This window comes from Meles meles, chromosome 21 (genome assembly GCF_922984935.1).
Source record: "Meles meles chromosome 21, mMelMel3.1 paternal haplotype, whole genome shotgun sequence".
In the NCBI taxonomy this organism is placed as follows: domain Eukaryota; kingdom Metazoa; phylum Chordata; class Mammalia; order Carnivora; family Mustelidae; genus Meles; species Meles meles.
The window spans coordinates 32,757,827-32,771,086 of record NC_060086.1 but is presented as its reverse complement, the minus strand read 5'-3'; the positions used below and the strand labels follow the sequence as shown (position 1 = coordinate 32,771,086).

Here is a 13,260-nt window from a genome sequence, read left to right as displayed (position 1 = left end):
TGTGGGAAGCTCTCCCACACTGCGGGCACCGTGTCTCGGGGTTCCTGTCCCGGTATCTGTGGGGAGTTGGGTGGAAAAGGGGTGCCTTTTCCACTCACATTCCCAGACCTTGACATTTAAAGCAACTTAGCGAATACAACTCCCTGGTATTTTTAAGTTTCCTATTTACCTATATGTTTGCATGGTGGGCTGTGAGCATTCCTAATCGATGTCTCCCACCTATCCTACAAACATCTCTGGTAGCAGATGGGAAGGATGCACAGAGCAGAATGTTCGCACACCAGAAGAGCGGCACACAGGGCAAAAAGCCTACCTCCCAGAAACTGATTAAATCAATTGTGATAATGGCCACTGAATGGGAAACCATGCAGCTATTAAAGAGAGTAAGGTAACTCATCGTGCATAATGGTCATATTATCGTATACACCCTAGTATAAATAATTTACAATCTTGTGTTATTATGTATCCTATTAACGAAACACAAATTACCAGTATTTATTCAATAATATGCCATCAGGTATAGTATTTTGTATTACGCACTGTAAACCACTGGATGAACCCATCATACATTAATATTCATGAAAAATCAAAGTGCAGAGAACTGCAAATCAGTCCGTTTGTATAAAGACAAGCGGAGAATATAAATACATTTGAGCATATGCGTGTGCCTATCAGCTATCGGGAGCAGCGGGGCTCTGCAGTTCCTCGCGCATCCACATCACCTGGAGGACCTGGGAAAGCGCAGGTCGCACGTGCGGGTCTAATCTGGCGGGGGTAGGGAGCAGGCGAAGTTGCAGGGCTGCAAGCTCCCAGGTGATGCTGATGGCCCGGGACGAGGCACGCACCCTGGGCTCAACCGCGGCAATTTGGGGGACAAGGAGCTTTGGGCTTTTGACTTCTTTAACACTTACGCATTCATGCAACAACCCTTGCCGAGCGTGGGCTCCGCACAGGGCGGCCGTGGGCGCCCGGGCTGTCGGGCTGGCCACGGGAACCGCCACGTTTCCTCCGCTTCCGGGTGTTTCGCCCCCAGAAGGGAAACTGAGGCTCCGACGCGCGCCGGCCGTCCAAGGTCTCGGACTCAGTCTGGAGGAGCTGGGATTCGAACGCCGACTGTGTCGCCGACAAGCGTCCCGAAGGCTCCCGAGTTCCGGACACGCCTCTTGCCGTGGCAGTGGGGACTCCGGGACCAGCGCCCCAGCGCACGCGGGAACCCGGCAAGACCGGCGGGTCGGTCGGCGGGAGCTTGCTGGGAGCGTCCGGCGCGCGCCAGCTGGAGCTTCGCCCTGCCCCGCCCCGCCCCGCCGGCCGCAAGGAAGGGCGGGGCCGCGCGGGCGCGCTCGCGCTTGCGCTCGTGCCCGCGGGGCGAGCGCACGGGAGCGACGCCAGGATAGAGGCTCGCGGAGCCGCCATTCTAACGCAGGCGCGGTGGCCAAGTGGTAAGGCGTCGGTCTCGTAAACCGAAGATCACGGGTTCGAACCCCGTCCGTGCCTGGCTGTTTCTCTTCCTTAGCGGGGAGACTTTTTAGGCTGTGGGATCACTTTTCCAGAGTGTCCATCGCAGAGCCCGCCTCCTGTGTTTCGCGTCTAGAGCCGTGCAGAGCCGGCCCACTGTTTTCACCCCGTTTGGGTTCACGCTCTGCTCCCCGTCTCGCGGGGGGTGAGAGTCGGGGTAGTCTGGCCCCGCAGCTTCTGCAAACTCGGTCAGCTCGCTGCAAATCAACGCCCCTTACCCCCCTCCCCGCTGCGGGAAGTTGCGGGTCCCCCGGACACCCGTGGCCCCGGGCAAAAAAAAAAAAAAATCCCTCCAGCTGCGGGCACTGGACTGGGGAGCCACCGAGCTTCCCCTCCACATTCAAGTGCAATTTCATCCTCTAATGAGAGGACTGCCGCGGCCTGAAGCCGGGCCCACGCCCAGAGTCAGCTGCCGGCTATTTTTAAAACGAAATCCGTTGCAGGCGCCGCGTTAGAGAGGAAATCCTGCCCAGACGCGGGGACGTCGGGACGCGGGAACCTAAGCCCGGTCTGGGCCTCCGTCTGCCCTTCTGGGAAACGGGTTTGTGCCGGCCGGAGGCGGCTGCGAAGCCGCTGCCACACGCGCGGGCGGTCGAGGCGGCCCCAGGAAACCGAGCTGGGGTCGCGGGGAACCTGTTTTCTCTGCACCGCGGAAGGACGCACCACGCGGCTGCTCGAGGGCATTTCACTGGCACGTAACGAGTCGAGTGACCTCGACCCCCCGTGGCGCTGGCCTATTTGTCGCCTGAACGCCGGCTTGACCTAGCTCGGGCAAACCTGGGTCAGCCTGACATTCCTAAGGGAGTCGGGGGCTGGACTGGGGTGGGGGGTGGGGGTACCTTGGTGCACCAGCCTGATCTGGGCGGGCTCCCTCTGATGGGGAGAGTGGGGTTGGGGCTGTGATGGGGGGCGGGGAGCCAGGCAGGAGCGGCCAGGGGGTAAGAGCCCCCGCCGTGCCAGCCTTCATCAGCATCCCCGGGCCTGGGCAAACGCGGGTCGCGGGACCCCATCTCCAGCGCTCCCAAGTTCAGTAAATCCGAGCTGGGGCCTCACCCCTTGCATTTCTACCTCCCTCCCACGGGCTGCTGATGGTGCCGGGCCCCACGGGGAGCCGCTCTTCGAGCAAGAGAGCCAGGCTCTAAACCCAGGGGCACGTGCGTGTGCATGTGTGCAAAGGCGGGAGCTCACGCACGTGAAAGGAGTGAACAAGGAGGCTTCTCACGCTTCAGCCTGGGGCTAGCTGATTCTTCCGTGCAGTTGGAGACTCTGCATTTCCGGGTCTTGCTGATGCTGGGGTGGCTGGCCCCCTCCCTCCCTGGCTGGACCAAATGAACGGTCATTCCTCTCCGTGGGGGTGGAGGGGGCGGGGGTCCAATCGGGGAGCTGTTGAAAACTTCATTTCTATCCTGTAAACGTTAACCTTGTTTGATTTTCCAGATGACTGTCTTACGTGCAATTCCCCCCCCCCCAGATTCATTCCAGAGCCCACAAACCCAAAGATAACCTATTAGAACACCGCCTAAGAACGATCTAAGGCACCGCCTTAGAACGATCCAGAATTAACAGATAATGATTGAATGAGTGTCCTCTTCTCTCCACTGGGCACCCACTTATTTCTTTTTTGAAGGAGGGTCACAAAAGAGCACTTAGGTTCCTCCCTGTTAAAAATAACCCTAAATAGCCTTTCCTGTTAAACAGAAAACCACACTGCCCCCAGCAGGTAGGCCAGTATGGGGTGGGGGTGGGGGGGCGGTTAGTCGTTGGCAGAGATTTTCCTGTCCTTCCCTTCAAAGAGTGAAGCAGCATTCCTAGGTGACATCATCCTAGGAAAGCACCCCTAATACTTTCCCTGCCCCACCCTACACCCCTCTGGGCCCCCCATGATGCATGGACTTTAGAAAAAGGCAATTTACGTAAAGCACTCTAAGTACCATTCTCCATCTCCCCACCCCGCACAAAATATCTAATGGCATGTATTTATATGTGGAGAAGCTGTAGGGGTGAGGTGAGGGCGCCTGGATGGCTCAGGTCATGATCCCAGGGTCGTGGGATCCAGGCCCCCATCCGCCTACCCTGGGAAGCCTGCTTCTCCCTCTCCCCCTCGCCCTGCTTGTGTTCCCTCTCTCGCTGTGTCTCTCCCTGCCAAATAAATAAACAAAATCTTCAGTAGAAAAAAAAAAAACCCACAGTTTGGCATACACTGCCGAATCAGCCCCCAAAACTCTGAATTTGGGTCCTCTTTCCACTTAAATGCGTAACGCTGATTATGTGTCTGAATAAGCAAGCCATTTTATGTCGATTTAAACCACTTGTGTTCATGAATATAGAAAGCCATGTTTGGATTTCTAGAACTTTTCTACGAATTTCTGGAAGTCGGCTTGAAGTCAACTGTGTTTGCTCTGTGAAGAATCGTTCTCTGGGAGGCACCTGGGTGGCTCAGTGGGTTAAAGCCTCTGCCTTTGGCTCAGGTCATGATCCCAGAGTCCTGAGATCGAGCCCCAAATCGGGCTCTCTGCTCTGCAGGGAGCCTGCTTCCTCCTCTCTCTCTCTGCCTGCCTCTCTGCCTACTTGTGACCTCTGTCTGTCAAATAAATAAAATCTTAAAAAAAAAAAAAAGAATGGTTCTCTGATCTGCTTCGGATATGTAAAGGGAAAGATAAAGAAGCCCCCTGCACTGGGGTTGGAGGAGAGGTAACTGAGCCTTGATCCCCTGAGACCCGCTGTGTGAACTTGACCACTGCAGAGAAGGTGGGTTTGCATTGGGAGCTGGGTAAGGACAGATCGTGAGAGGCAGCGGCAGAAAAAGGTTAAATAAGAATTCTGAAGCCTAAGAGGGAGCCCAGGATCCTAACCTTGAGGAGGAGGAAGGGCTGTCGGTCCGCAGAAGCTGTGCGGGAGCAAACTTCAACAGTGACACCAGGTGGCAGCATGGAGCAAGGGCAGAGTTAGCTCTACCAGAAACCTGTGGGGGCCATACACCCTCCACGTAATCTCTCCGGGCCTCAGTTTCTCCCATTCTAAAATTGGAACGATACACACTCACTTGCTTCTCCTCTGGTGGAGTCCTTCTGATGGCAACGTGGTAACCCTCCACCAGCCAGGATGTCAAGGGCGGTCCATCCAGGTCATGGTGTCATGGGGCAGCCTTTAAAAGGAATGACTGATTGATGGATCTGGAGATTAATTTAGCAATAAAAGCCGTGTCCTGCTTTTGGGGGGGTTTGTTTTATAGCTTGATCGAGGTATAACTGATAAACAGAAACACCCACACGTATCGAACGTAGAGAACTGGATGAGTGTGGACATATGGACACGCCCGGGGAAACCACCATGAGGGTCCAGGTGGTAGACATACCATGGCCTCCAACTTTCCCGGGTCCCTTTGCTTTTTGTGTGTACGCGATGAGAACACTTAACACGAGATCCGCCCTCCCGACAAATTTGCTAACGATAATCATTCTGTTCTACAGATCTCTAGAATTTCTCCATCTGGTATAATGTAACTTTAGGGGATGTCTTCGTAAAAAATAAATAAGCATATTTATCCACACATGTGTGGATTTTTATGTTGGTTTCTCAGAAAGAACACTCACCGCCCACCCCCCGCGCCCCTCTCCCCTGCATAGAAGGCTCCCTGTCCTGCTGTTGGCCATGGAGACCTCCCGGTAGAGGGAGGGGAGGCGGGGAATTACAGACCCAATGACCAATGGCTTTCCTGTTATCACGGCATCAGAGAGAGAAGCGTGTCACTTTCAGGGTCATTATTTTTGCAGCAAAAACTTACAAACTTACCTGGAAAAGGGGGAAAATATGAAGAGTACACAGGTGTCAGGGCGCAGGAAGGCACAGGGGTTCACACAGAGCTCACACCGTGTAGACGAGATGCCAAGTATGCAGGGAGAAAGCCCACTCTCGTCATCCGAACTGACCCCTTCAAAGGAGAGGCCTTGGGTCCACCGCCCTGGTCGGTCTCCCATCTGGAATGACATCATGGGCTTTGAAAACCTACATTAAAGAATAAAAAACGGCCCTCTTAAGAAGAGAGTGAGTGATCTGTAGTCATGCCTGAGTTGAGAACCACATTTCAAAACCAGAAGCATATTTCAGGCATGAGTAGCACTTAAAAGAAAATATTGTGGCAGCCCCGAGAAGCACCAGACGTTGTTTGCGTTACATCTACTTGAGTTTTGCTTTTGCAAATCACCAGGCTGGCGCAGGACGATCGCTTCCCAAGACATGCTCCCTTCTGCCCCCTGCCCCCCACGCTGCCCCCCTCACTCAGGTGGGCAGAGCTGATGTTTCCCTCCCTGTGGGCACCGAAGAACCCCGGAACTCGATGCCTGGCGGCATGTAAGATCTTCGACAATTCTGGAAACACTTCCTTGGAGAAGTGCTGGCGGGCGGACTCCGCGATACCCTGTGATACTCGCCTTCTGGTATTTGCACCCTGTGTCATCCCTTAAGTGGGAAGACTGTGACCTGCTTCCAGCCAACGGAATCCGGCAAAGGGGACGTGATGCTGCTTCTGGATAGCAGACCCCTCCTGCTGGGTAGATGGGGTGAGCGGCCATGCTGGCGAGGCCCACATGGCCAGGAATGGAAGGCATCCTCCGGCCAACAACCAGCAAGAAATGGAAGCCTGGGTCCAATGGGCCACAAGGAACTGAATTCTGTGAGCAGCCGTGTGACCTTGAAAGTGAGTCCTTCCAGTTGTTAGGAGCTAAACATTCATGTCACACACATACACACCCCAAATTCATATGTCAAAGTCTTCATCCCCAGTGTGATGATATTAGGGGGTAGGACTTTGGGGGTAATCGGGAGGGGATGAGGTCATGAAGGTGAGGCCCTCAGGATGGAATTCATATCTTTAAAAAAGAGGATGAAATACGAACGTGCTCGCACGCGTGCGCTCTCTCTCTCTCTCTCTCCACCCTGTGAGGACGAGAAGGCCATGCTGGGGACAGACCCAGGCTTGCACTCGTCTTCTCCCGCCACTGGACTAAGTCACCACAACCGTAGTCACTTAAAACCGCAGCGTCTTTTTCTCTGTCCGTGTCTGTAGGTCTGAAGCGCAGGTGGGTTCTGGGTCTCACCCAAGTCTAAAAGTCAAGGTGGTGAGCAGCCGGGCTATGATCAGACGTTCTGGAGGAATCTGGTTCCGTGCTTTCTCGGGTGGCTGGCCAGATCCGGGTCCCTGCACTGGTAGAAATGGGCTCTGTGTCCTCGGTGCCTCAAGGCTTCTCTCCAGTCCTTGCATGCAGTGTCCTGATATCTGCGCCAAGTCCCCTGTACATTTCAGATCTTGCCTCGCCTTCTGCATCTTTCTCATGCAAGCCAAAAAAAAAAAAAAAAAAAAAAAGTTCTCTGCTTCCTGCAAGCCAAAGAAAATTCTCCACTTGGGAGGGCTCCAGATTTTGGATTGGGCCCACCTGGATAATCCAGACTCATCCTCCTTTTAAAAAGTCTATAACTTTAAATACAAAGTCCCTTTTGCCACGAAACACAGCAAATTCATAGGTTCTCCCAAATTTGGGAGGCCATGGTTCTGCTTACCTCAACCCTTGACGCACCCCTCCTCCCTCACCTGCTCATCCACTTGGTCCGTGCCTAAACCTCTCTCTAGTCACCTACTGTGTATTGGTTTCAACTTCCCCTGCTCCATCTCTTCTTTGATGACTGGTGCTTGGACTGTTGCAATAGACTCCTAACTGGTATCATTTGCTTTCCATCCTGCCTCTCTTCCATCCTCCGTTGACATTTGACCTCTCTCCAACACAACAGTGAATATGTCACTCTCATGATTCTATCCTTTACATCCTTCACAAGATGCCCACCACCACCAGGATAAATCCCAACTCCTCAGCATGGCATTTCAGGCCTCAAGTGTCCCTCCTCCAGTGCTCCCTCTTGCTCTTGTTTTACACCAGTCTTTAGTATATATTCAATTCAGGTTTATCCTGGGGGCCTGCAAATATGCTGTTCCCTCCCCCTATAATGAATGACCTTTCTCCATCTCCAGCTTCCTGGAAAACTCCTACACACACCACAAAACTTTGTCCCACTATTAACTTAACTACTATTTTGAATCATCCCTCAGTGCATTGGTTGGAGCTGCTCTTTCCTTGACACACCACCAGCACCTTGAGTTTATTGTTTCTCTAGCACCTACCGCACGATATCACAACTACTGGCTTACATACCCATGCATTTCCCAAGAGATGAGAGGCTAAAAGCTCAAATGCCCAGAGGAGCCAGATGGGCTGTGTGGACATGTGAAACCTTTAGGGAATAAGGCAACAAGGACTCGAGGGGCCTGAGGGAAACTGGAGAGTCCATGCCAAGCTAAAAGCCACCACGTTTCTGAAAAACCCAGGTAAATAAGACCCAGGGACCTTCCTCTGGCCTCTGCAAGGCTTGCGGACATTCGTGTACACAAGGCTGTTCTCAGCAGCATTGCTGGGAAGAGCTGAATGTCCGTCCAGGAAAACCGAAAAGCAAACTGTGGAGCAAATGCTCACAGAAGAGAAAAGTTCAGCCGTTCAAAGAAATAAACGGTAACTCCATCCAACGACATGGAGAAAGCTTGCAAAATGTGGAGCAAAAAGAAAAAAAAAAGGCAGGCAGAGAAAGATGATGCCGTTTATACAGCGTAAACATTGTGCAAACAAAGCCCTGTTTGTTTCTGGCCTCATAGGTGGTAAAAACATTGTAAAGACCTGCCTTAGTGGGACAGTGTCTAACACTCAGGACAGCGTTGTCTCTGGGGATCCCAGACCTGGCCGCGAGTGAGGGATTCACTGAATTTGCATTTGATTGGATTTGATTCCTGTATTACTTACGCTGGGCGGTGGCACAGAGGTGTTTGTTAATTTATTCTCTGTTGTTTGCCGTTGACTCATTGGCTCGAAATGCCTCACAATTAATGGCAAAAACAATACAAAACAAAAGTGTGGTTCTCGTGGTGTCTAACACACATCATGCCGCCTGGCACGTTACACAGTGAGGAAAATGCTACGGCCGTTGTACAGATGGCATCACTGAGAGAAAGAGAGAGGAGGTGCGCTCCCCAGGTTCCGCAGGATGGACTGGCCTTGGGACCTGGACCGGAGGCCTGTGTGCGGAGGTAGAAATGGCCCACCCCTGGGCTTTTCCCAGAACAAGCCTTCCCAGCCTCGGACTTATGCAGACATTGGCACAATGTGGCATTCCAAGGCCACAGGAGTCTGATATCAGAAGGGAGCTGAACAGCCTTTTCAGTGTCCCCCGTGGCCTTCTAGAAGCTACCAGGGCGGGCATGAGTGGGGAGAGGCTCCAATAATCCAACTCAATGGCTCTAAGTATTCTCCCACTGTCTCCGTGACCAGCCCATCTGGTAGGAAGCCGCCTTTGGCCTTGGCCTCTCCAGACTCTGTCCACCCCCTTTCCCTGCCCACCCCTCCCCCATTCCCCACCTGCCCTTCCCCTGTAAGCTGGGATGACTCTCTTCTGCCCAAGTCTCCACTTGTCACCTCCATAACCTAGTCTTTCTCAGACTATGTATCCCTTCCTAATGCATCTCCATGATGTCTAGGTTCCTTTCGACTAGTCCCATCGCCCATTACCCTGAAGGGCATATGAAGCCCTTGCCCACAAGGCTAACCCAGAGTCTTTGGGCACCAGCTGTGAATATTCAAAAGATTCTACTCTCTTTCCTTCCCCAGTGACAGCCTCTCCGTGACAGACCTGAACCAGCAACTCTCTACTCTTCCCACATCCCCTATCCAGGAGAGGTAAGGTGGCCGGCCATCTGGTTTCCTGGGACTGTCCCAGTTTAATCACTGAAAATCCAATGACCCAGAAAACCCCTCGGTCAAAAGAAACCAGTCATCTCAGGGACTCTCTTAAGAGACTTGGGGACAGGCCACTGCCATTAGGAATGGTCACCAGCCTCTGACCAGCATGAGGTCCTAAACTCCAAGGACATCTTGCTGTCACTGTCACAAAGGGATCACTGTATCCCCAAGATGCAGGTGGAGATCCGGGCCCCGAATAGGACCATGTGGTCCCAGGCAGCAGTGAAAGTTGCACATTGCATTCTCCAGGGATAGACACGGGGAAATTTCTATTCCAGGCCATGAAGGTTGGCCTCATTGACCTCATTGACCTCAGCTCTGCATTGCAAGAAGAAAGAATTTTAAGTCAAGGGGTCAAAACTCAAATACCTCTATGACCAGGCAGACGACCTAAGCAAATCCAGCCAGGCAGGAAGTATGCCCTTAGCACTTGGGATACTTTTTTCTACAAGGAACAAGGGCTGCCCCATCTGAAACTGCCTTTAAAAAATAAGGACATTTATAAGGTATTTACCAGGATGTCTAGAGGTACGGTGGGTCTCTTAATTGAATGTTTCAGCAACTCCTTCAGGCCACTAGAGACACGGTTCCTTCCGCCTCTCTTCTCTGCCATCTGCATGTCAGCTTCACTCTCAAGCCTGGCCCAAAATGGCTGCTGCGGTTCCAGCCATCACATCCAAATTCATCATCTCTCATTGGTTGGGATTGTATCAGAAGATTATTCTCCAACCAATGACTGGTGGTTTCCTCTGAGCCAAAGAGCTGAGCTGGAGAGGGGTGAGGAAGAACAATGAGAAGAGAATTTCCATGACCGAGTTGTGGAAGGATCTGGGACAGCCACCTGAAACAGAGACACTGGTGGTCCATAAGCCTCCTCATCCTCCTGGTCTCTGAGCCAGGCACCACATTTCACAGCCTCTTGGGGTATTTGTTGAGCCTCATGACTAGTGCTCACCAATGTAGGACACTTCCTAGCTGATGCATTTAAAAGCTGGTTTGCTTTCCCTGTAGCCCCCACCCAGCTCATGGAGAAAGAATGTAGCCCTAGAAGATATCAGAGCACCTGTCATGATCTTGGGGCCGTGGGATCGGGTGGGTCCCCCATTGGCCTCCACACTCAGTATGGAGCCGGCTTGGGACTCTTTCTCTATCTCGCTCTGCCCCTCTACCACTGCCCCACCCCTACCCTGCACTTTCTCTCTCTTGAATAAATAAAATCTTTAAAAAATATATTTTAAAACATTTTTGAAAAAGATGCCGAGCCTCAAAATAAAAGGCACCTGGGTTTCTAATGAACCTGTGGATCTCCCTGCTCCCGACTTCCTGGGCTGTGATCCAAACAAGAACTAAAAGCGTACCGTGGTGAGCCACTGGAAGTGTGGGATTATTTGTTATAGCAGCTAGCCTTCCCTGACTGACGTTCTACCACTGGCCGCTCCTTTATGACCAGCCGTGGCCCCATGGCAATGCGGGCCCACCATTGCCAAATCTCTTGATCCACCGATTTTTTTTTTTTAAGAGAAGCCAGAAATCTGGATTTTTAAAAATACTAAATTTCCTGATTGAAAAATGTTGGCAACCAAACCAAATTTACTATTATTATTTTAAATGGTCTGCGGGCCAAAAGAAACACGTCTGCGGGCTCCACTTGGCCTGTGGGCTGCCAGTGGCAACCTCTGGTCAAAACACTTCAAAGCCAAGAGTATTGATTTTTAAGTCGGTACTGGTTGGTCTGAGCGGCAGCGCTAGGCCCACGGTCAAGTGGGTTCCAGAGAGAAGGTCTGTGCAGAAGGAGACGGCCTCCGAGTCCTCCGTGTCTACCTGGGTTGCGTGTGGAACATTCTTCCAGGTTCCTGACACAGCTTGGCCACTCTGCTGGAATTCCAAGGCATTGACTTTGCATTTCCAAGTGACCAGGTCACGCTGGACCAGACCAACCTACCCATCCAGTCCGTGGTACTGCTCCCGCTTTGGTGTCCACAACTTAGAGACCAGGGAGAACCCCTTCTGCATCCACCCCTAATGTCCAGAGGCATTAAATGGTTAAATGGGACAGGTTCCCCACTCCCATTTAACAGGGATGGACCGATGCCACGATTGATTTACGGAGTGCTTAGGATGCACTCCATGCAAATCGTGTGATTTCACTCTCTTAAACAGCCCCATTGTTACCAGTGAGGACAGCCGAGAACTTGTCCAAGGTCACGGCCTGATTGATCTCTGGCATCTCTTTCCATTGCGAAGCCTTTCTTAACTGGCCTTTGTAACCGGTCTGTGTCACTTTGTGTCTAGCAGGCGAGGGTCGGGTCCCCAGCAGACCAAGAAGCAAAGAGCCCTCAGTCTCACCAAGGAGCAGTTTGTCTTTCTGTCTACCCAGGGCCTAGGGCTGTCAGCCTCCTGAGAAGCCCCACATCTTCACAGATGGGACGTCACTGCAGTCCCAGTGCTCACCCCTGCCCAGCCTCTCTTTTAGTACTTTTCCTTCTTCCTGCTATTCCTAACAAAACTTGATTTCGCCCTGCCACGTGCTGGACGGGGCAGGGTACCAGGAGTCCAGGCCTTTCCCGGAGGCTCCTTCTGCCCAGGATGGCCACTTTGTACTTCTGGCCTGGGCCCTGGCATCTTCTCCCGGCCAGAAACCTGGGTGCAGGTGGAACCTCTTCCTGGGAGAAGGCCAGAGTGGGCCCCTGGAGCTTCTGGCCAAAGAGTGGGGTGTTTCCCCAAGTCTGGCTTAACTGGATGTCAGGCCAGCCACCGGCATGGGTCGCAGGACGCTGAGCCAGCATGGGCAACAGCAGCCCTCCGAGGGATTGGGGGACATCTTTTAGGGTGCTTTATTTATTTTTTTTTTAAGATTTTATTTATTTATTTATTTGACAGAGATCACAAGTAGACAGAGAGAGAGGAGGAAGCAGGCTCCCTGCTGAGCAGAGAGCCCGATGTGGGACTCGATCCCAGGACGCTGGGATCTTGACCTGAGCCAAGGGCAGAGGCTTTAACCCACTGAGCCACCCAGGCGTCCCTAGGGTGCTTTAACGTACAAAGTCAAGGCAGGGCCCTGGTTGGCTTGGGAGGGGCGTCTTGTCCACAGGTGCTCGCTGTGAAGAGTGACTGGGAGACACTTATCTAAATGTCATATAATTAATTTCCACAGGAGGCTGTATTGATGAAAATTCTGAGACTATGTCCATGAGGCCAATTTTTGCAGCATTTCTGAATATTTTTTTCCCTTGTTGGGATATTTTTGTTACGTATTTTCTGTTAATGGGACTTAAAACTGCAACTTTTTTTTTTTAAAGATTTCATTTATTTATTTGACAGAGAGAGATCACAAGTAGGCAGAGAAGCAGGCAGAGAGAGGGGGGGAAGCAGGCTCCCCACTGAGCAGAGAGCCCTATGTGGGACTTGATCCCAGGACCCTGAGATCATGACCTGAGCTGAAGGCAGCGGCTTAAACCACTGAGCCACCCAGGCGCCCAAAACCTGCAACTTTTAAAGACAAAATAAATAAAAAGAAAATCTTTATAGGAAGCCATGGGGGGAAAAATGCCAAGTACCCCTCCCTACCAGGGTATTTGATTCATTTAAGCCCCAGGAGAGTCCTATAAGGCAGGTATTAAAATTCCCACTTTACAGATGAGGAAGCTGAGGAGGCCCAGGCAGGCTCAGCAGCGACCAGGGTCTCCCTGCTGGTGAGAAGCAGTAGGGGGAGCCCAGCCTCTCAAGCGCCCTACCCCATAAGAGAGGCTGCAAAGGCAATGCAGTCTTCATGGAGACCACATGCCAGGAGGACTAGCAGGGAGAACCCAGGCGGATGCCCTGGCCCAGCTTTGGTCGCTCATGGTGCCCTGACCCAGACACCTTGAGGTCAGGGACCTGTCCTGTTTGCCCCTGTGGACAGCATCAGCTC

At 52.3% G+C, this 13,260-nt stretch overlaps 1 non-coding gene across 1 annotated transcript; it reads left to right on the top strand.

Moving 5' to 3' along the window:
• Window positions 1-1,422: 1,422 nt before the first annotated feature.
• Window positions 1,423-1,494, top strand: TRNAT-CGU. The gene has a single exon. It is a non-coding gene; the product is annotated as a tRNA-Thr (tRNA).
• The last annotated feature ends 11,766 nt before the right edge of the window (window positions 1,495-13,260 follow it).